Source organism: Delphinus delphis, chromosome 4 (genome assembly GCF_949987515.2).
Source record: "Delphinus delphis chromosome 4, mDelDel1.2, whole genome shotgun sequence".
NCBI classification, from domain to species: domain Eukaryota; kingdom Metazoa; phylum Chordata; class Mammalia; order Artiodactyla; family Delphinidae; genus Delphinus; species Delphinus delphis.
Window position 1 is genome coordinate 16,856,194 of NC_082686.1, and position 22,134 is coordinate 16,878,327.

Here is a 22,134-nt window from a genome sequence, read left to right on the forward strand (position 1 = left end):
GCGGGGGAAGAGGCCACAGCAGTGAGAGGCCAGCGTACCGCAAAAAAAAAAAAAAAAAAGGGAGAAGAGAAAAAGACCAATGATGGGCGAAAAAAATAAGTGGAATGGGGCTATGGAGGCGGGGAGAAGTGGTTACATACTTTTGGAGAAGGCCAGGGAGAGGAAAAATGATGACATTTAAACTAAGTAGAGAAACTTTTGTTAAAGGAAACACTTAAATGTGGAGCACATTGTACCATATTCAGTTGATAAAAGTAACAGTTATCGTTTAATTTGTTTATGTTAATACCAAATAAAATATATTTTACAGGAAAATGAGAGGTTTTCCTTTTAAAACTTAAATTGATTAGTTTTCCACTAAGGCTTAAAATTCCATTCATACCCCAAAGGCTTTATAAAAGGTTTTTATAATACTCCCCCCTCCCACCGAAGGAATACAGCTATAAGCAAAGTTCTACTCTTTTCCTAAAAATGGCTGTATAATTAGGAAATCGCTACTTCATTAGATTAATTGATACCATTCTGAAGATTTCAGAGAGAAAGACATTTTGTGTAGGGAATTGGTTAGAAAGGTGTTAGAAAGTCTGGAGGAGCAAAGGGCAGAAGGTGTTTTACTCAGTTTAGGGAGGATGGAGGCCATCCACCTGCCATGGGCACTGAGCTAACAAAAGATGCTGGTGGCACTGCCATTTGTGCCAAAGAGGAGCCACCCTGCTGCCACTGCAGAAACTGCTGATGGTCCTGGTACCCACAGTCCCAACTATTGCACCTGCTAATGTTAGAAACATAATAATGTCTCCCTTCTTCCTGCTTCTAATCTATTACTGGTATTTCTACGGACCAAATCCAGCTAACTTCCATTTTGCAAAAGAGTCTTGGGAATACAGTTTGCAAGCTTCTAACCCTTGTGATACTGAGAAGAGTACAGGATTGTTAGAGTGGGATTTAATGCCCAATGACAGATAATATCTGGTATACTCACCTATTCCTCCCCAAAGGGGAAAAGTAGAATGCTTGAAAACATAAAAGGACAATTCGAATAATATAAGAAATGCTATAACAATAGTGTTATAAGAGATTGGCTGTATCATAAGATTAGATGTCTCTTTCTGCCTTTTTTATTATATTTTTATTGGTGGCCGAATCCAGAGCTTTTTTGTGGCCACTGAGACACACACACATATAAACACACATAAACATGTCTATCTATCTATCTATCTATCTATCTATCTGCCTATCATCTATTTATGTGTCTTCATATTTGTGAGGCAACGCATTTAAAAATTTATTTTATTGAAGTATAGTTGATTTACAATGCTGTGTTAATTTCTGCTGTACAGCAAAGTGACTCAGTTATGCATATATACACATATTCTTTTTCATATTCTTTTCCATTATGGCTTATCAGAGGATATTGAATATGGTTCCCTGTACTATACAGTAGGACCTTGTTGTTTATCCATTCTGTATATAATAGTTTCCATCTGCTAATCTGAGGCAATACATTTTTCGAGAAACTTTCTTAGAAGTAGTTTATTTACACAAGTCATAGCATAGATTTGATAACTCATTAAGTTATTTAGGAACCATTTATGGATAGTTTGCTAGGTCCAATGGGAAATAAAATTGTCAATAGTATCAGCTAACTTTTACTGAGAACTGATTTTGTGCTTGGAAATTTTCTAAGTGGTTAATATGCAGTGTCTCAAGACATCCTTACAGCTACCCTATGAGGTAGATACTCTTATTATACCCATGCTCCAGATAACAGCAAAGAAAAAAATAGCAGCGAAAGTGGAAGCACAAAGAGTTTTTGCAGCTTGCCCAGCATGACATTTCATAAGTGGTACAGTAGTCAGGACAATAAGGATTTTACAGTATTATAAGGAAAATGTAAAATGTATAAAACATTTTAATAGAAAGTAAAAGCTTCTATGCATCATAAGTATTAAACGGAATGGGTTGAGAAAGTACTTACTTAGAAAAAATTTTTCCCATGTCGGTATGAATTTCATTTGTGTAGTCAGTATCCAAATATCCTAGTTTTATTCAAATATATTTTATGAAATGTTCTTATTAAAACCACCTGAAAGGTGTGTGACTGTGTATGGGTATGTGTGTATGTGTGTGTTTGTGTGTATGGCAAAATATAAATAATTTTTCAGGACTTTTTCTGAAGTGCTTACTTCAGAAGTGATTGAAAAAATTTGCAATATACTTTTAGAAGGACAATGATATCATATTTAATGTTGATACCACTATAGAATTTCTAAATTTAGAAAAAAGAAATGTTTTTGCATATTTTAAGGTATGCTGAAATTTTGCCATGTGGCGTGGAGACCAGCCACAGACGAGCACAGGGTACCACTCCACCTGTTTAAGATCATACCATTCTCTGTAAGTTCCTTCATGTTGACCTTTGAATGCTAACCAGGTCCCAGATCACCCTCTGAGACAGAAGGAAGTTGCTTGATTTAATTCTTTCTGACAGTTTGTGCAAACATCAGGTCAGGATGTCTCAGGTAAATTAACCAAATCCTGTTCAACTGTAATATGTCTAATTAATTTATAATATTTAGACAATTAGACACATTCCCACCGATAAAGTGTATTTTCCCCCAATTTTAAAATTGTGATCATCTACATAACTCATATACCAATTCATGGAGGCAGATTTTCATGGAGGCAGATTTCATGGGTCTTTTCTTTCTTGGGATGTGGACAAAAAAAACAGAAGCAATTATTTAAATAGATTAGCCATATGGCATCAAATAATTTCCTATAGCATCCTAACAAGAATTAGGATGGATAGTAGAACTTAGAGAAATTGTGAAAGAGGAAAAAAATAAAGTGGAGGAGAGAATGGTAAACCTAGGATTTCTGAGAGAAGAAATGGGGGTGGAGGCTGATGTGTGCATGAGTGTAGGGCTAAAGCTATGTGCCATAAAACATTCAAGTGCGTATATTTGTCCAAAGAGTAAGCAGGATGAATAGGCTTGAAAATCAGAGAGGAAGGGCAGGAGAAATTTCCTCTGAAAGTTTGATCAAATGTAACTGGTGTTTTGGTTTTTCCACTATCTCAGACCTTGGGTTACATCTTATGTATAATACCTAAGAATGAATCATTAACTTGGAGAGTTTCTAACCTTCAAAGAAAGGACCTCTCCCTTTTAAGGATAATAAGATGGAGTCTGAAGAATTTTTGTTCTATGTAAGGGTCAAGGAGAATCAGTACTTTTTTTTTTTTTTTTTTTTGTGGTACGCGGGCCTCTCTCACTGTTGTGGCCTCTCCAGTTGCGGAGCACAGGCTCCAGATACGCAGGCTCAGCGGCCATGGCTCACAGGCCCAGCCGCTCTGCGGCATGTGGGATCTTCCCGGACCAGGGCACGAACCCGTGTCCCCTGCATCGGCAGGCGGACTCTCAACCACTGCGCCACAAGGGAAGCCCGAGAATCAGTATTAATGTCTGTACTATTTTATATATCTCTCTGGGGAAACTTCACAATTGTTTTTTTTTTTTTTTTCATGTTATCTTCACCATAACTCTGTGAAGTGGGAAAGACAAATATTACACTCCTCATTTTATAGATGGGAATCTGGGGTCCATTAAGGTCAAATGACTTGGCCAAAGTTGAACCATCAAGATTAGAACCCAAGGCTCTTAAGCTTCGTCTAGAACTCTTTCTAGCACACCCCAATACCTCCTATTTAGGCCTCTTGAAAGCAGCTTTGTGACATAAGTGTAAGACAAGTTTTCTTCTTTTGGACAAGTTCTTTTTGTTTGCTTTATTTTCCTGAATTAGGAATTTTGAGAGAGCTAACACCTTAGTGTATGTACAATGGATTTTTCCTATTAGGTAACTCTGCCCTTTGCTTCACCCATCACACAGCTGGGCTAAGTAATTCTAAAGGAATGTTGTCATGCCAAAGACTCAAGGAAAAATAGGTTGGGTTAAAATCAATTTATTAAAACAAATCGAGGTTTTTTTTCATTGGTTATACTTTTTAAGAGTCCCTTGGTTACACATTAAGGTGTCCTTACCACAGAAATAAATAATAACTTTATGTGTTTGGATACACAGCAAAAAAGTAAAAAAGATTACACTTTCTGAAAATGTGACTGTTTACAAACCCTAGAATGTGTACTTTCAAAAAGCTTAGAAACCAAGCTCATAAAAACACAAACAACAGTGCTTCAACACATAGAAGTATTAGACTGTAGAAGAGTTATTTTGACTATTAAATAATAATGCCATCATTTTTTCTCTTAATGATTGACTTAGTTGGTTTATTTGGGAAGTCTCTATCCATCTCAGAGATGGATTTGTTCCAAGTGTTCACTAGAAAAAAAATATATTCATCAAGCAAAGATTAAGTTCTAGTTTTGTTTTCCTCTGGCCTAGAACTTGGTTTGTTTTGCCCCACATGAGATGAAACTCTCCCTGCAATCTAATCTGTTCTTGTACAGAGGATTCATAGCAGTCAGTTCTAAAAGATCTGCTCCTCTCAAAATTCTGGTCTCTTTAAATAGAATCCACTGAAATAACACTGGGTTTTATATTTCACTCATGACACATAAATATTGACAGTTTTGAATTACAGTACTAGATTTTCTTAGATGTTTCAGTGAACTTACAATGTTGAGTGAACTGAAACCTGAAAAAAGAGTGACTAATACTTTTGCTCTAATAAGAGCTGTGGAATAATATGGGTCCCTTTAATGGTCCAAGGATAGGTGGTAACGTATAACAATTTCTAAACACATAATGTGACTCTAGGACCAAACTCTTTACTAGGTGGTATACTAAGCTTTAGTATTTGGAGAGCTGAGTCAGCAGACAGCTTTAGCCAGAATGCCCAAAGAAGGGACTGATAGACTGTCAGAACAGAATGTAGACAAAACAAAAACTCAGAAAACGGAAATATTATGTTTGTGTGTTTGTTTTGATTTGCTTGATAAATATGTTTATGTTCATTGAGTAATTGAGGTACTAGTGAAGAGTGATTTGGTCTTCTATTTGTTTGCATGGGTAATAGCTAAATGGTGAATTTTTTAAATTCTATATTACAAAGTAGGTTTGGAACCACAACAGATATGCCTTGAGGGTAATACAGTACTAGAAAACACTACGACTTGCTCAACAGATACAAAAGAAATTTCTATACAAAAAGTACTAGAAAAAATATTCTCATCTCTTGTCATTCTCGGAAGTCATAACTGGGCACGGGTTTCCAAGAAATCTCTATGTCCACCTGACAAAGAATCTTAGCTAGCGATTTTCAATTCATCTTGCTCCTCAAGTCAGCCTAGTGGCCCTGAGATGACAGCAACATACTTCTCTGGTGGAATAAAGGCAGTTTCTCCAAAGATGGCTCATCTTCAGTTTCCTGGCATTTATTTCTACTCTTGAAAAGACCTGCATATTACACTGTGAGATTATGGCAGCTTGGGTAACAGGCACTTCCTTTGAATTGTTGCATGGAGATGAGGAAAATGATGATAACTTATACATAATTTACATATAATAACTCGTCCTCAAAATGACCCCATATAACAGAGAAGGCAATTGAGACACAGAAACTGGGGTGCTCACTCAAGCTAATTCTTCTGCCCAGGCAGTCTGGTGCCAGAGACTGTGTTCACCTGCAGTACTCTACAGCCTCGAGGGAAGTGTGGGAAGAAGTTCTGGTGCGTTTTATGGCATCCTACTTCCTCTGTGATGACGTTATAACACTTACTCACACACTCTGTCCTCTAACTTGGAGATTTCTATACTAAATCTGCTGTTTTGTCTACTTAAACTTCCCTAATATTCTCTCATGTAGAAGTTTCTACTCTTCAAGTGTTCATTCTTTAGAAATACAAAGCATAGGAGAACTCTACTCCCTCAGTAAAATGGAACCCAGTTGCAGGAAGGAAAAGGATTTTGATTAAATGTATTCACCCTGAATGAGAAAAGATATGGGCAAACTTGTATTTGTATTATCAAAAGGAGCAAGAGTTATTCAATTAATCTTGAATGGATTGAATTTCAGGCAAGATTTACAAGGTTTAAAACATATAGATATATTAGGTTAAGCTACACTTAATGGTCATTTTTAGGGCAACAATGACCAAATATCAGCTATCTTATTTGGTTCAACCTAATCATGTAAGATCAAGGAGGTGTTTCTTGATGCTCCCTGAAACCAAGTACACCCAAGCAGATTCACTTGATGACATGACTAGTGCTTAAGATCAGTCCAGTCACAGGCAAGAGCCTCTGGTGCTGTCTCCTAGGTCCTCAGGGTGAGTTTTAGAGAGCTACCACTTTGTGCTACTCACCTGCTTCATTAGCCAACGGAGAGAAAAGGGATTACATGTTGTGAAGTAGCTACCCCACCAGCAGGAGGCTACCCTGAGAAGTGGTTTTCTGAGTACTGCTTGCAATGCTGAGCCCTTGTTTGGCTCACAGAGACGCTCCCTCAAGAGGTTGCTAGCAGTAAAATCTGCTATTTGCCCAGCTATCTTACTTGACCCATTAGAAATGCTTCAAGTCACATTTAGATAAATCTGTAGTGAAGTGTACACAGGGAAGTTTGTAAATGTGTTAAAAATTTCATAATGTCTGTGAAAAACTTCCCTGTTTTAACTTGGTAATATTTGGATTTTAAAATATGAATGACCATATACTTGCTTGTGTGTGAATATATATGCACACACACACATACATATACACACGCGCACACACACAATGCTGTCCTTGAAATGGCCCCCAAATTAAGAGGTAAACATCCACGTATCCGGATGTTCAACACCCAAACCAGATTGTTCTGTAGTATGTTCAATGATAATCCAGCTTCATAAAGGTACAAAGATGGTTTTGTAACCCTGTTGAATCATTGAAGAAAAACTAAATTGTTTTCCGTAAGATTTAAATGTTAATTTTATCTTGAACGACAGTATTTAGGGTTTTGAGAGGATTACATTTTCATCTACTCATCACGCCCCCAGAAATTTCTGTCCCTGAATCATTCTTGATCAAAGAGCCTTTTGTTCTGTCTTTTTCCACAGGTAGATAGACTGTAGCTGAGTATAATAGGTATGGTCCCCTGAAGTCCTGTTTTGACTTCCAAAAGACTGTCTACTCCTTATCTTATGGAATATGTTTGACTTTGGCTACAGGCCCCAATAAGGAACACATCAAATGCTAGGAATAAGCACGTAATCCTCAAATAAACTGATATCCACCCAGCTGAACTTGTAAGAAAAACTCACAGGCACACAGTCAAGTAAATAATCACAAGAGTAGTATTTTTTTATATATGTGTTTGCTCTAGTCAGTCACTCCCTCTATTCATCTTGGTTCCTTTTAGCATCTGCTAGATGATTTCTCATGAAAAACATTTCTAATGCTATTCAGCTATTATTATTATCTACTGAGATAAGTTTGGGGGCCATACAATTAATTTTTTTTTTTTAAATAAAGAAATAGATCATTTCAAACATGTAATTTCTCTAGGCTTATTCAAACTGGGGGAAGTGTTAGCTTTAGAAGAAGGTAAGGAAAAATCTATGACTCTGGCTTTTTTTTTTTTTCCCTCTCTCTTGCTTTTTCTACCAAAAGGAGCATGTGGTAAAGTGCTTGTGCCACAGACACTGGCCTTTTCTTCTTGTGGAAAAAGGAGCTGCTGTTTTATGGTGGCCTGGAGGCTGGGAGGAGATTGCTGCCAGGGGCTGCTGCCCTCATGGCTTCACCAAGCAGGCAGCACCAGCTGGGAAGCCCATGGGCCTGGGTCTGCTCACCATTTGCCCAGTAACCTGGAGCTCAGGCTCTCTGCTCTCTGGGACCTTCCTCTTTCTTTCCTCTTCCCTTCTCTCTTTTCCTCTGGTGCCTCTTAATCAGAAACTTCATGAAAAGTTTATCAGAGGTTTCCCATTGCAGTTGGAAAGGGCAGTTTTCTGCATTTGTATTGGGCTTGACGTAACTGGCATGTAGGTGTGCCAGGTTATTATATTTAAACCCCCAGATTTTTAGGTCGCATACAGAACTTTGATTTCTCTGCTATTGCTGCAATTTTATTATTAATATTAGCCATAAGATTTAGTGAGAAAAGTGTTTACAGGAGTGTCAGACTCTGAAAGAAATCTTGGTTCTGCTACTTAAGGACCATGTCAACTTTTCTGGGCCACTATTGCTACATTTGAAAAATGCAGGACTAAGATAAACACAAAAAGATTATGGAGGAAAGAGCCCAGTTCATATTTGGCATTCTCTGTTATTTGTGTTATTATAAAACTATTTGTATGGCATGCTGGATAAAAGTGGAACTATCTTGTGGTTCTTATAAAATATTAACTAAATGCATAAAATATTTATCCCATCTAAACTCACTTCACTTTATTATGTTAAAATATTAAATGAGGATGCATTTTGGCAATACTTGCGGAAATAAAGGTTATTTTAAATCAGATTACATTTAGAGGTAAACTTTCAAATAAATGATTTCCTAAAATTAAAAAAAAAAACAAAAACATCTTAAGTGTTTTTTTTTTTAAGCCTTAACGCCAAGTGATTTTTACCTAAAATTGCAAAGAGATTTTCAAATTTGGAAATGTATTTAAAAACCTCAGAAACTAAGAATGTGTTTCATATTACTTGATCCTCGGTGTTCAGAGTATGACTCTTGAACCAGCAACATTGGCATCACCTGGGACCTTGTTAGAAATACAGTATTTAGGCCCAAATCAGGACCCAAGTAGCAGACTCTGCATTTCAGCAAGGTGATCAACCCTAGTTGATTCATATGCACATTATCTAGCCATGTGTACAATATTACATTTGTAGATGGACACTCATTCAGCATTGTTTGAATTTACCAAGTGATGAGAAAGTCTTTGTGTCCTGAGGCAGCTCATACCATTAGTAGGTAATCTAATTATTAGAAATTTCTTTTGTGTTGGTCAAACAGATAAAAATATCTCCCCTTCTGTAACTTTTACTCATTTAATCGTCTTCTTATTTGTAAGCAAAACAGTCACAATTCTAGTCAGAAAAGTGGCAGTAAAACATTTTAAGAGAAAAAAAAATCACATTTTCAATTAGTCTGTTTGGTTTACACTAAGGATGGACAAGCTACTGCCCAGGGCCGAATCTGGCTGGCTGCCTACTTTTGTAAATAAAGTTTTATAGAACCACAGAAATACCCATTTGTTTACACATTGGCTCTGGATGCTTTCGTGTTACCATGGCAAAGTCAAGTAGTTGCAACAGAGACACTATGGCTTGAATGTCTAAAATATTTACTACTTGTCCCTTTACAGAAAAAAGAAAAAGACTTCGAAATCCTGGTCTACATGAAGCATTCCCATTTCTCCAACAACAATTTTTTTATCAAACCTCAGGCGTGTGTCAGGTACTGTGCTAGCAGTTGGGGTTTCAAAAATGGAATGAGACCCTGCCTTCAAGCAGATCATCCTCAGCATATTCTTTTTTTTATACTATTACTTATAAATATCATCTTAAATATGGTGCCTAGATTTAAACCTCAAATGAGATTTAATGAGTATAGAATAGGAGTATCTTTATTAAAGCAGAATATGTGCAGAAACAAATATTTATTCTGACATAAATTTGCAACTTCTCTTGCTGGCACCTCATATCACTTTTGTATATTTAGCTTGTATCCAAATTTTTGAACAGCAGGCATTTCCAATTAGTAAATGTATGTGTATGTGTGTGCACATGTGTGTTTTGTGAACCTCTTTTTTGGCCAGTTCTCTTTCATGCTGTCTTTGCTGAATTAATTAATTTTAAAATAAATGCAACATAGTTAAATAGAAGGAACCTGTGGAATTAGGTAGAACTAAACCTGAGATGAGGGTTAACTGTGCCTCTTTGTATTTTTATTTTTGGGGAAAATACTTACTTTTTAAGAAACCAGTTTCCTAATTTATGTAAAGGGAATAAAATTAGTAACTGCCTTACAGGATTTTGGGAAATAGCAATAGAGATGGTGCCTACTTGTACAGAACTACTGCCTGGCCCTAGGAAGACCTCAATAAATAGAACCTATCTTAGCATGTTCAGGTACTTTTTTCTATTCTGCGTAATAATAGTGAATCTTGAATGCTAACTCAGTTAGCTTTGTATGCAAAACTGGATGAGTTTTGTTCCTACATATTCAATCAATTTAGCTATAAATGTTCACTGAAAGAAGGCCCAAGAGCAGAACCTTAAAGTACATCAACTATTTCTTTCTTCTGGGCAGTGATTTTTTTTAACATTTTATTTTGACATAATTGTGGATTCTCATATAGCTGTCAGAAATAATACAGAAAGGTCTCTGTACCTGTTATCCAGCTCACACAATAGTAACTAAGTATAGTTCAATATCACAGCAAGGAAATTGGCATCCATTGATGTATTCAGATGTCACCATTTTACAAGCATTTATTTAAGTATATGTTTGTTCCTATGTTTACTCCTTATGTTTTTTACCACATGTGTAGATTTGTGTGATTACCCTCACGTCAAGATACAGGATATTTCCATCCTGTGCTACTTTTTTGTAGTCACATTTATTTCCCTACCATCCCCACTTCCTTTTTAACTCCTGAAAATCACTAATCAATTAACTTCTATAAGGTTGTCATTTCAAAAAGTTGTATAAACGAAACCATACAGTACATAACTTTTTTAGGTTGGCTTTGAGATCAATTTAAGATGCTATGTGTATCAATAGTTCATTCCTTTTTATTGCTGAGTTAGGTCAGTAATAGTAAAAAAAAAAATTCCTCTTATGTATTTATTTATTTTACATCTTTATTGGAGTATAATTGCTTTACAATGGTTCCTCTTATTTAGAAACTCCAGTTATTAGTAGTGCTCCTCTGAGTCGTTCTGGATAAAGGGCTCTGAGCCCAGTTTCATTGTTTCCTCCTGGCCCCTATTCAGGAGTACAGCATGCTTAGACAAAATAGATAAAATCAACTCCTCTAGGCTAATTAGAATATATTTCAGCTTGAAATTAAGAAACGGCATTCTCTGTTTTATGTTTAACAACTCTCTTAAAAAGGCAGAAAAGGTTAGTTTGTCCTGACTTTTTCTTAGTCAACTCATCCTGGGTCCTAGTGACCTTCTCTTATTTCTTTCTGCAGAAAGAGAGTGCAAAGGATTATGAGAGAGGAGATACTTAGCATCGTTCAGCAACTTGCCCAGCGTGATGCTCACGATTCTGACTCCACACCACCAAGTAAGTCTCTGATACCAGCTGAGGGTCCTACAATTCAATCCAATTCTGACCGTTTCTACCTGGGGACAGCATCATATTCTACAAGGTAAGGGCTCAGTCCCATAAGACTGGCGTCTCCTTCAGATGAAAGTCCAGGTTGTTACCTGTGATTTTTTTCAACTGGTTATAGATCAGAGGATTCCATGACCCCTTCCTTGGGTTCAATTAATTTGCTAGAGCAGCTTTCAGAGCACAGGAATCCAGTTTACTTATTATATTACCAATTTATTTCAAAGGATATCAAAGGATATAGAATCAACAGCCAGATGAAGAGATACCATAGGGTGAAGTCCCAAACAAAGGAGCATCTGTTCTCATGGAACCTGGGGCCTGCCATGGTGACATGCAGAAGCATTCTAGTTCACCAACCTCAAACTCTCTGAACCCATCCTTCTGGGTTTTTATGGTTTCTTTGTTACATAACCTTGATTGATTAAATACTTGGCCAATGGCAGTTGATTCAACCTCCGTTCCTCTCCCCCGTCCAGCTCCCAGAGGGCAGGGAGTGAGAATGAGAGTTCTAATCCTCTAATCACAAAGTTGGCTCCACAGGCAACCAGACTCCATCCTTAGATAATTTCAAAAGTCACCTCATTAAGATAACAAAACACACCTTTATCACTCTCACCACAGGAAATTCCAAAGGCTTTAGGAGCTCTGTGCCAGGAATTGCAACTATGACCAAATATACATTTCTACTGTAAATATCACAGATGCAAAAAGCAAACTAGTGAATCTAAATAGGCTCAGTAATTTAATCTATAAATGGTAGAAATAATTACTGCTCTATGAGGTTAGGAGGATCAGAAAAATTAATATATGTGGAATTGAGTCATTGACTAAAACTTGTAATAGAAGTATGAATATTGATATACATGGCAATAATAACATCTCTTCAGGAATTATATGTGCTTATGCACCCAACTTACCTTTGAGCCCCAAGCCAGGTCCCCCTCATTCCCTGTTGGAGAATTTCCCTTGCACAGGTCCTAGGGTTCAGCTTTATACTGGATTCTTCTTTATACCTGCCTCCACCTATTTTTGTTTCTCTGTTCTCCTCCCTTAAAGACTGGCTGTAGAGTGACAACCTATGTATTCAGTTTCCTCTCTTTGAGACCCCCAAAGAAATACATAAGAACTCATGTTGTTTCAATAGTTGTAATTTATAATCAATCACAACTGAGAAACAGTCAAGGAATAAACCACTAGCAGCATCTACAAATTTAGAGTAGTTTCAAGTTTACAGAATCTTACAAAATTGTCTGCATTATGGATCCTTGTTCATAGTTCTTGACTTCTTTTTGAAACATCAAATGGAAGCCCTTTCAGATTTGTTATCCCAGTTTTTTTTTTTTTTTCCTGAGGTTACTACTTGCTACATTAAATACCCTCTTCTTAAAGAAAACCATAGCCTAAATAGTAGTTAAAGGGGTAAAAACAGATCTTGTTCAGGAACTACTGTAATGGGGGAAAAGTAACCTCATTATAGAACTGAGCTCAACTCTGAATGCAACAGGAACAAGTGGGGATTTATAGCTAAGGAGCAGATTGGGATTGGGGTAGGGGTCAGTGGATGGAAAATGACAAATAGGAGACATAAGGGTAGAGAGAATTCTTCCTAAACTGACCTAATAGGATGCTCACTGAAGGCAGAGTAGGGCGATCAGATATGGAGGATGATTAGACACCAAGGATGAGGGGTTCTCTCTTTACTGACTTAGCAGGATTCATGCTAAAGCTGGGTTATGCTGTCCCAAGAAGGATGAAGGCCAAGGAGGAAGCTTAGTGAAAAAGTGGGTTCAGAGGAGCCTGACTAAAGTTTGGTCAAGGAGAGAGTCTTTGTCACACCTTAATTTAATTGTGTTCCTCACCAAAAGCAAGCCTGAAGAGCGAATTAGGGAAAATAACAGGCAACCTCTTATCTCATGCAGATAATCTATATTTCTAAACATCTTCAGCGTAAGTGACATCAATCTAAAAATTATAGTGCTGTTGCTTTATGACAACTCACACAAAAAAAGAAAGAGGGTTTATTAACTATGATTTAAAAAAGGAAATGAACTTCCTGAAAGAGTATAGTATTGATGTACTGATGCAACACAATTACATCTTTAAAAAACCTGAATTGTGAAAGAATATTTATTAAATTGACTAAGACAAATAATTTGGAGTACTTGGCTAAATGGACAGGATTTATTATTCACTAAATTATTATAGGCAGCTGGCTGAGTATCACTACATTATTATTTCCCCAAACTGTATATTAATAGGCACTGAACTGCTTTTTATTGAGCTACTATATATGCCAAATCCATTATATTCATTATCTCATGAATCTTTACAAGAACCAAATTAGATGGATGCCGTCTCCATTTTACAACTGATGATAATGAACAAAACTGGCATTCAAATCTAGGTTTATAGGCTCTGAAGATGGTGATCTTCTTATTCTGCTAAGCTGCCTCCCTGTCATAGATTGGGCAGTTGGACCCAGCACCCCCCCTTCCCTCCTCTATACCCATAAAGCAACCTTGTTGTGGCAGAACATGTTTGTTTGTCTGTTTTTCTCATGACTTTGGACTTAGCCATACAACTTGCTTTGGCCAATGGCATGGGGTGGAAGTATTATCATACATTACTGAGCCTACATTTTAAGAGGCCTGTGTGCTTGTGCTTGTTCTATTATATCTTTTTCACCTTGGCTACTCTTCTAGTCCAAGAAGGATGAGAGAACAAATCAATAAGTGTAGGAAAGTTCCAAATATCCTAACATTCAAGTGTAATTATCTTCAATAGATGAACATTTGGACCAGATTTAGAGAGGTTGCCTAGAGCTGATCCAAGCTCAATTGTAAAGTACTAGAATCATTATGAATTGGACATAGTTTATATGTCTTTTTAGCACTTGAGATCTTCCTACATGGGATTCCCCACTTTATGTACCGCAGTGGACGCTAAAGATTGACTTTCACTGTAGAAGCCAAATCCCAAACAAAATTAAACAAGAAAACAAAGCAAAAGAGACTCATTTCTGCACACACATGTCCCCACTCCTTGCAATTGAACATGGCCAATTAAACAAAACCTGGCTCAGATTTAGAGTAGGGACCTGGGAATACAGAGACTTCCTGCCCTGACAATGATGACAAGGAAGCAACAGCTCCCAGATCATAGGGAGACCATGGCCATGATGCTGATGATGGAATTCAGTGATGAGCAACCAGTGGCTAGGGCCAGGGTCAGAGTTTGGAACAATACAGTCTCCAGTATCTGGGTTTCGGCAGTAGTATCATGATGTCCTCACTGAATTTGCTTTGTGGCACCATTCTGCCTGACCTCTCTGGTCTCTGCCTGTTTTCTGTCTGTTCACCATTAGATCCAGCAGTTCTGTGAGCTAGTCAATATCCTCTCAATAAATTCCTTCTCTGTCAAAATTAATCTTGCTATTTACAGTTAATAATTTGACATATTCTCATTACAGGTGTCAAAAAGAAAAAAAAAAGATTATCTCTGTAACAGATATTATTTGATGTCATTATAGAAGTATGGTCAATACACCAAAAAGCAAAAGCAAAACAAAACAAAACCCAAGTATCATTCAAAATTTTGAAAGGCAGGTGGTTGCCAGGGGCTGGATGGCAGGGTAATGAGAATTTGTTTTTAATGGGTATTAAGTTTTGTTTTGCAAGAAAAAAGTTCTGGATATTGGCTGTACCACAATGTGAATGTACTTGACACTAGTGAACTGTACACTTAAAAATGGTTAAGATAGTAAATTTTATGTTATGTGTATTTTACCATTATTTATAAACTTAAGTTAGTTAAAAAATGTTTAAAAGGCCAAATTATTGCAAGTTACAAAATATGTGATATATATTTTCTCTGGAATCAATCAGTCAACAAAAATATGAACAACAAGTTACACAGGACAAGAAGTAAATGAATCTAATATTAAAACATAGCTATTCTTTATAAAAATAATAATTGGAAAGATAATATAATGAAAAGAAAGCCTTATTTACAATAATAGCCAAAGAGTTTAAATACCTATTAAATATGGTGAATTTATAAAGTAAAACTTGAATAAAGCAAAAGAGAGACCTCATTTATATTTATTTAGATTCATTCTTAGGTAGGTGATTCACTAGAGTAAGAATAACAGTTTGTAAATTATACTGTAAGTTCAATACAATTACAGATAAATAACCAACAGATGTTTCCTTTTTGGAATTTGAGAAAATAATATTAATATTTATTAAGAAAAATATACATGCAAGTTAAGAATTTTTTTTAAAAGAAAATAATGAGGTGCAAGTAGGCAATATATTATACTACAAAGCTACAACAATTAAAATGGGTTAGCACTTGTATAGTTATAAACCAGCTGTCAATGAAAGAAAATAGACTGACCAGAAATGAAAACATGTAGGAATTTAGTATGTGATAACGATAGCACTTCTAATAAGTGGAGAGGGAACATATTATTGAGTAAATGATGTTGGGACACACGATTAGCCATTTCAGTAATTTCAAAATGAATCAAATATTTACCTGTAAAATATGACACCGTAAAATTGCTAGGTGAACATAAGTAGTAGGTTAAAAAAAAACATAAAGGAAAACATTGATACATATGACTACTAAAAATAACAACAAGAAACAAACTTGGAATAACAATGACACCATAAACAAATCCCTCAAATAAACTCACAACTGATAATCTAGTATCTATAACATACATCTGGGAAAATTGCCGATTTTCCTTATGTACAAAGAGTTAATACCTATGACTAGGGAGTTCATACAAATATGATTTATAATAAGCATAAAAATTGCTCAGACTTATGTATTACTTATTAAAATAACCATAAAACATGAGATATTAATATATATTACATAGGAAACCTGACAAAGGTGAAAATGTCTGTTGGTCTCCTGTATCAGGAGTGTAAGAGAATAAAACCTTTGTATACAGAGTGATGTAAAATTTTGAGGTGGCAAAATTGCATTATCCATCAAAATTTTAAATGTTGACTACCCTCAATGCCATTTTGAGATATTTATATGATGGATTTACCCACACAAATTCACCAAGTTATATGAATAAGGATGTTCACTGCAGCTTAGGTTGTATTTACAAAGAATCCTGGAAACCACCCCATTCTCCATGAACAGAAATTAATCACAGAAGCTGATGTCCATACCCTGTTCCTATTAAAAAGATTGAATTGTTGTCCATTGACAGATAAATGGATAAAGAAGATGTGGTATATTTATACAATGGAATATTACTCAGACATAAAAAGGAATGAAATAATGCCATTTGCAGCAAAATGGATGGACCTAGAGATTATCATACTAAGTGGAGTAAGCTAGACAAAGATAAATATCATATGATATCACTTATATGTGGAATCTAAAACCAAAGATACAATAAATGAATGTACAAAACAGAAATAGACCCAAAGACATAGAAAACAAATTTATGGTTACCAAAGTAGAAAGAGGGGAGAAGGATAAATTAGGAACTTGGAATTATCATAAACACTATATATATAGAATAGATAACCAACAAGGACCTACTGTATAGCACAGGGAACTATACTCAAAATTTTATAATAACCTATAAAAGAAAATAATCTGAAAAAAATAGGTATATATGTATGTATACTTGAATCACTTTGCTGTATACCTGAAACTAACACAACATTGTAAATCAACTATACTTCAATAAAATATAAAAATAAAATTAATAAAAATAAAATTAAAGCTTAAAAAAGAGTGAACTGTATCTGAAAGAATCAATTCGCTAATATGCCAATGATATATTATTGAGTAGATAAAGAAGCTGCAGAACAGCATAAGTATAACTTTCTGAAAAGATAGACAAAAACAAAGAAAGCTTTGGGATTTGCACTGGATTGAGAAAAGGGTGACTTTCATTCTTATGGTTAGTACATTTAATAATGTGTATTTTTTCCCAAGAAGCTGTATTATTTTTTGATGAAAAAATCAATTTATGATTAATTATTTAAAATAATCCCACAATTACCTAACTACAGAGCTTGAGTGGTAATTCATCAGAACTCACTGATTATCACTTCTAGGATTACAGTAAAAAGTTTTAAAGATAGAGATATATTTGCTTTCTCAAAATATTGCAGTCTGTCATGTGTGCTACTTATAGAGCACTTTTTCTCCTGTAACCCACAGGCAGTCGATAACACCACTCAGTTATTGCTCAGACGTTGTCTTACTTACTTACCTTGCAGAAAATAGGACTAATGTCATAACACCCATACTTCATTTGTCAATAACCTGGACTTGCTGTTTCTTTCTTGAGCTTGTTAAGTCCATTGGTAAATTGTTTCCCCAACCATTTAATGAGAACTTGGAATTATCTCACATTCTTTCTCATGTGTGTTTTTACCTCTTCTTGCTCTGAAAACAATTCTGAAAACCAGTTTTGACCATCAATAGCTTTGCTTCCAATGCCATCATAATATTTCATAACATTTCTTTTTGCTGACATCTTGAACCCTTTAAGATGTCTGCAATTAGTATCTCTTTTCTTGCTTGATATTCTTCATTTATGTGAGGTATACCTGTACAAATCTATCCTTCTATACTTGGCTGTGTGATACTAAGCCTGGCCTCTGTGAACCTCTTTCCTGCTTTGGCAGGGGACTCACTAATAAGCTTGGCCATCTCTCTAAGAAGAAGATCGAAATGTTGAAGGGACTGGTTAAGGAAATAGAGACTATCTTTTTGTTTTATTTTCCAGTTTTTGCTTCCTATTTCTATTAGCATCAATGCAAGAACAAATTCTCACCTTATAGTGCTGTTGTTTCAATAGTAGCATTTGTGGTCTTTCCCGCACTCACAACCACACCTCACTGTTTTCTCTCAGAGACACATGTACCCACCAAGTGATCCTTCTTCCTTAGAGATATGGATTTCAGCTTTCTGGGGGCACTTTCCCCAGGACTCTAAATTTTAATAATCTCAAATGCTTCTCTTTGCCCCACAAGCCCTAAGGACGATACTTTCTTCCTACAGTTGATCTTTTCAGTTCTTCAAAACCCAATGAGCAGCTTTTTGTATTAACTTAAAATGCACACACACACACACACACACACACACACACACACACTTTTTTGAGGTATGATTAACATACAAAGATCTGTATGTCAACATTAAACATGTACATATTTAATATATACAACCTGATAACTTTGTGTATAAGTATATATCACTGCAACCATCACCAAAATCAATGCCAAAAATATATCCACAACCCCAAAAATTTCCTCCCATACTCTTTTATTTTTTATTTATTTATTTATTTTTTTGTGATAAGAACTACCTCAAAGATTTTCCCTCTTAGCAAACTTTTAAGTATACAATATAGTATTTTTAACTATAGGCCCTGTGCTGTACATATCTCTCTATGACTTATTCATCTCATGTAACTAAACTCTTTACCCTTTGACCAACGTCTCCCTATTTCCCCTTCCCTCCAGCTCCTATTAACCACCCTTCTATGCTCTGCTTCTATGAGTTTGACATTTTAGATACCTTACATAAGTGGGATCCTAGAGTATTTGTTCTTCTGTGTTTGGTTTATTTCACTTACTCTAATGTCCTCAAGGTTCATCCATATTTTTACAAATGGCAAGATATCCCTTTTTTCTAAGGCTGAATAATATTCCATTGTATGTAAATATCACTTTTTCTTCATCCATTTATCCATTGATGAACATTTAGGTTGCTTCTAGGTCTTGTTTATTCTGAATAACGTGGCAATGGACATGGGAATGCAGATACCTCTTTGAAATTATGATTTCAATTCCTTTAAATATCTACCCAGAGTGGGATTGCCAGATCATATGATGGTTCTATTTTAATATTTTGAGGGAAACTCCATATTATTTTCTATAGTGGCTGAATCAATTTACATTCCCACCAACAGCGTGCAAGGATACATGGATTCCTTTTTCTCCACATCCTCATCAACACGTTATCTTTTCTTTTTTCTTGATAATAGCCATCCTACAGATGTGAGGTGAAATCTCACTGTGGTTTTGATTTGCATTTTCTTGATGATTAGTGATGTTGAACATCTTTTCACGTACCTGTTAGCCATCTGTATGTCTTCTTTGGGAAAATGTCTATTTATGTTCTCTATCCATTTTTCAATTGGGTTATTGGTTTCATTGCTACTGAGTTGTGTGAATTCCTTGTACATTTTGGATATTTACCCCTTATCAGATATGTTGTTTGCAAATATTTTCTCCCATTTTAGGTTGCCTTTTCATTTTTGCTGATGGTTCTCTTTGCTGTGCAAAACGTTTTTAATTAAAAGAAAATCTCATTTGTCTATTTTTGCTTTTGTTTCCTGTGCTTTTGGTGTAATATGCGAAAAAACAAACAAAAACAAACATTTCCAAGAACAATGTCAAAGAGATTTTCTCTATGTTTTCCTCTAGGAATTTTATAGTTTCACGACTTAGATTTAAGTCTTTAGTCCATCTTTAGTTCTTTTTTTGTGTATAGTGTAAGATAGGTCAAATTTTATCCTTTTGCAAATCTGTTCAGCACCATTCCTTGAAGAGACTATCTTTTCACCATTGTGTATTCTCGGCACTATTGTTGATGATCAGTTGACAGTGTATGGGTGGAGATGTTTCTGAGCTCTGTATTCTGCTCCATTGGTCTATATGTATGTTTTTATGTTGGTATATACAGTTTAGATTACTGGAGATTTATAATATATTTTAAACTCAGGAAGTGTGATGCTTGCAGCTTTCTTCTTGCTTAATATTGCTTCAGCTATTCAGGGCCTTTTGGGATTCTATATGAATTTAGGATGTTATTTCTATTTCTCTAAAAAAATCCATTGGAATTTGAAATATGGAACACCTCGATATTTTTATTTTAAATTATTTATTTCTGAATGTATGAGTTGAGGACGAAGCATTGATGTAACATCGGTACATTTTGGACTATATCACCAATCACTTTTGATTGGCTGAACTACCTGCTTGTACAGATTGTTTATGTCTCTTCTGGCTCTGCTTCCATCTGATCCTCTCAGTATCACTTTCATTTTATAATGGACTGCTGCTGGGTCATCCAATCTTAGAACATAGTTAGTCTGAGAGAACACACCTCATGGTGGGCAGCTCAGATTGCATGGTCACTTTCTATCCATGACCATTTTGTCTCTACATGTCCCAGTAGCACAACAAAAGTTCATTTTCAAATCGTACTTAGTTTTCTACTGAATATGGCCTTCCTACAGAATGCTAGGGTTCTATATTTTTATACCCTTATTGAGACTAGATATAAACTCCTCAGGGTATACTTCTCCACCACAGGTACCTCTAGAACTACAGAAACTGCCAAGTCCTATGAATGGTTGGCTGGCCCACAACCCACTTCAGGGTCTTTTCTTGCTCTGGTTAACTCAGAATTGTCAGCCTTCCTTTGCTATCCAGAAAATATATCCATAGAAGTAGTACTTTACAAGAGTAGTATGTAGTGCTCCTGAACTCTAAGGTACATAGCAAGCTTTGGTCTTCCTTCTTAGTGCTGGGAGGTGCAAGATGCAATAATTGGTTCCTTTCTTTGGAGGGTGTGTTTTGGAATATCCAAAATCACTGAACCCTAAAAATGTTACTGATATGACAGGTGGTAGGAATGGAAGCCTCTGTCCCAAAGGCAGGATCTGAGTGACATACTAGAGCATCCATTAGAGTCTTACTACTTTCAGTGTTGTATGATAGGCTCTTGTATGTATCATGTCCTCTGTTAGATTGAACAAAGATTTGTTTCTGATTTACTAAGGTATTTACCAAAGTATGTAATTAGAATATACTTTCTTACACATGGTGGTGCTCAAAGAAAATTGCTGAATTAATAGTAAACATCTGCCCAGCCATATTTAACTATGTAGTCATGGGTTGTCCTGTAATGAGTATACATAAAATGAGAGGTTGTGTTGTAAATATATTGCCACAACCAGATAGTTTATTAAATAGTTGCATAATAATGCTATAGAAATTGAGACAAAGTTAATTTAACTTTGTTTTCAGTGAATATATTTGTTTAACTATTATTTTTTAAATAACATTATTTTAGAATTGACTTAGTTTTACAGAAAAGTTGTGAAATAGTACAGAGTTCCAATTTACCCCACACCCAGATTCCCCTTTTATTAACATCTCACATTAGTATGATACATTTATCCTGATTAATGAGTGAATAATGATGCATTATTATTAACTACAGTTCACATTTCATTCAGATTGATTTCTATAATTTTTACCTAAGTCATTTTTTTTTCTGTTCCAGGAGCCCATGTAAACTAGGACATTTTATTTAGTCACGTCTCTTTAGGCTGTAACAGTTCCTCAGATTTTCCTTTTTCTTTTGATGCCCTTAACAATTTTGGAGAGTACCAGTCAGGTATTTCGTAGAACATCATGTGAATAAGCTTTTGATGTGCTGAAGTGAAATATGATGACCTAAGTGCCAGTTTCCCATTCGACTGACTTCTTTTCATCAATCTTCATGTTCTCTGAGTGGGGTTTTCCTGTTTTATTTTGGCTCTGTTAACATTTCTGGAAGTGGTCACAGTGAATAATGAAATAAAAGCAAACCAGCTCTTACACTGACTTTGCAGTCAACGAGTGTCTAAATTGTAAAGGAGTGAAAAACTATGAATGTTGTGTTCTCTGTCATAGTTGATCAATAAATGTCTGCTGATTTCATAAATAAGCATCCCTTTCCTGGCTTCTCAATTTTAAAGCCAAAAAGCCTTTCAATGTTTTTTAAAGGAGCCTCCCCTCTTTTTG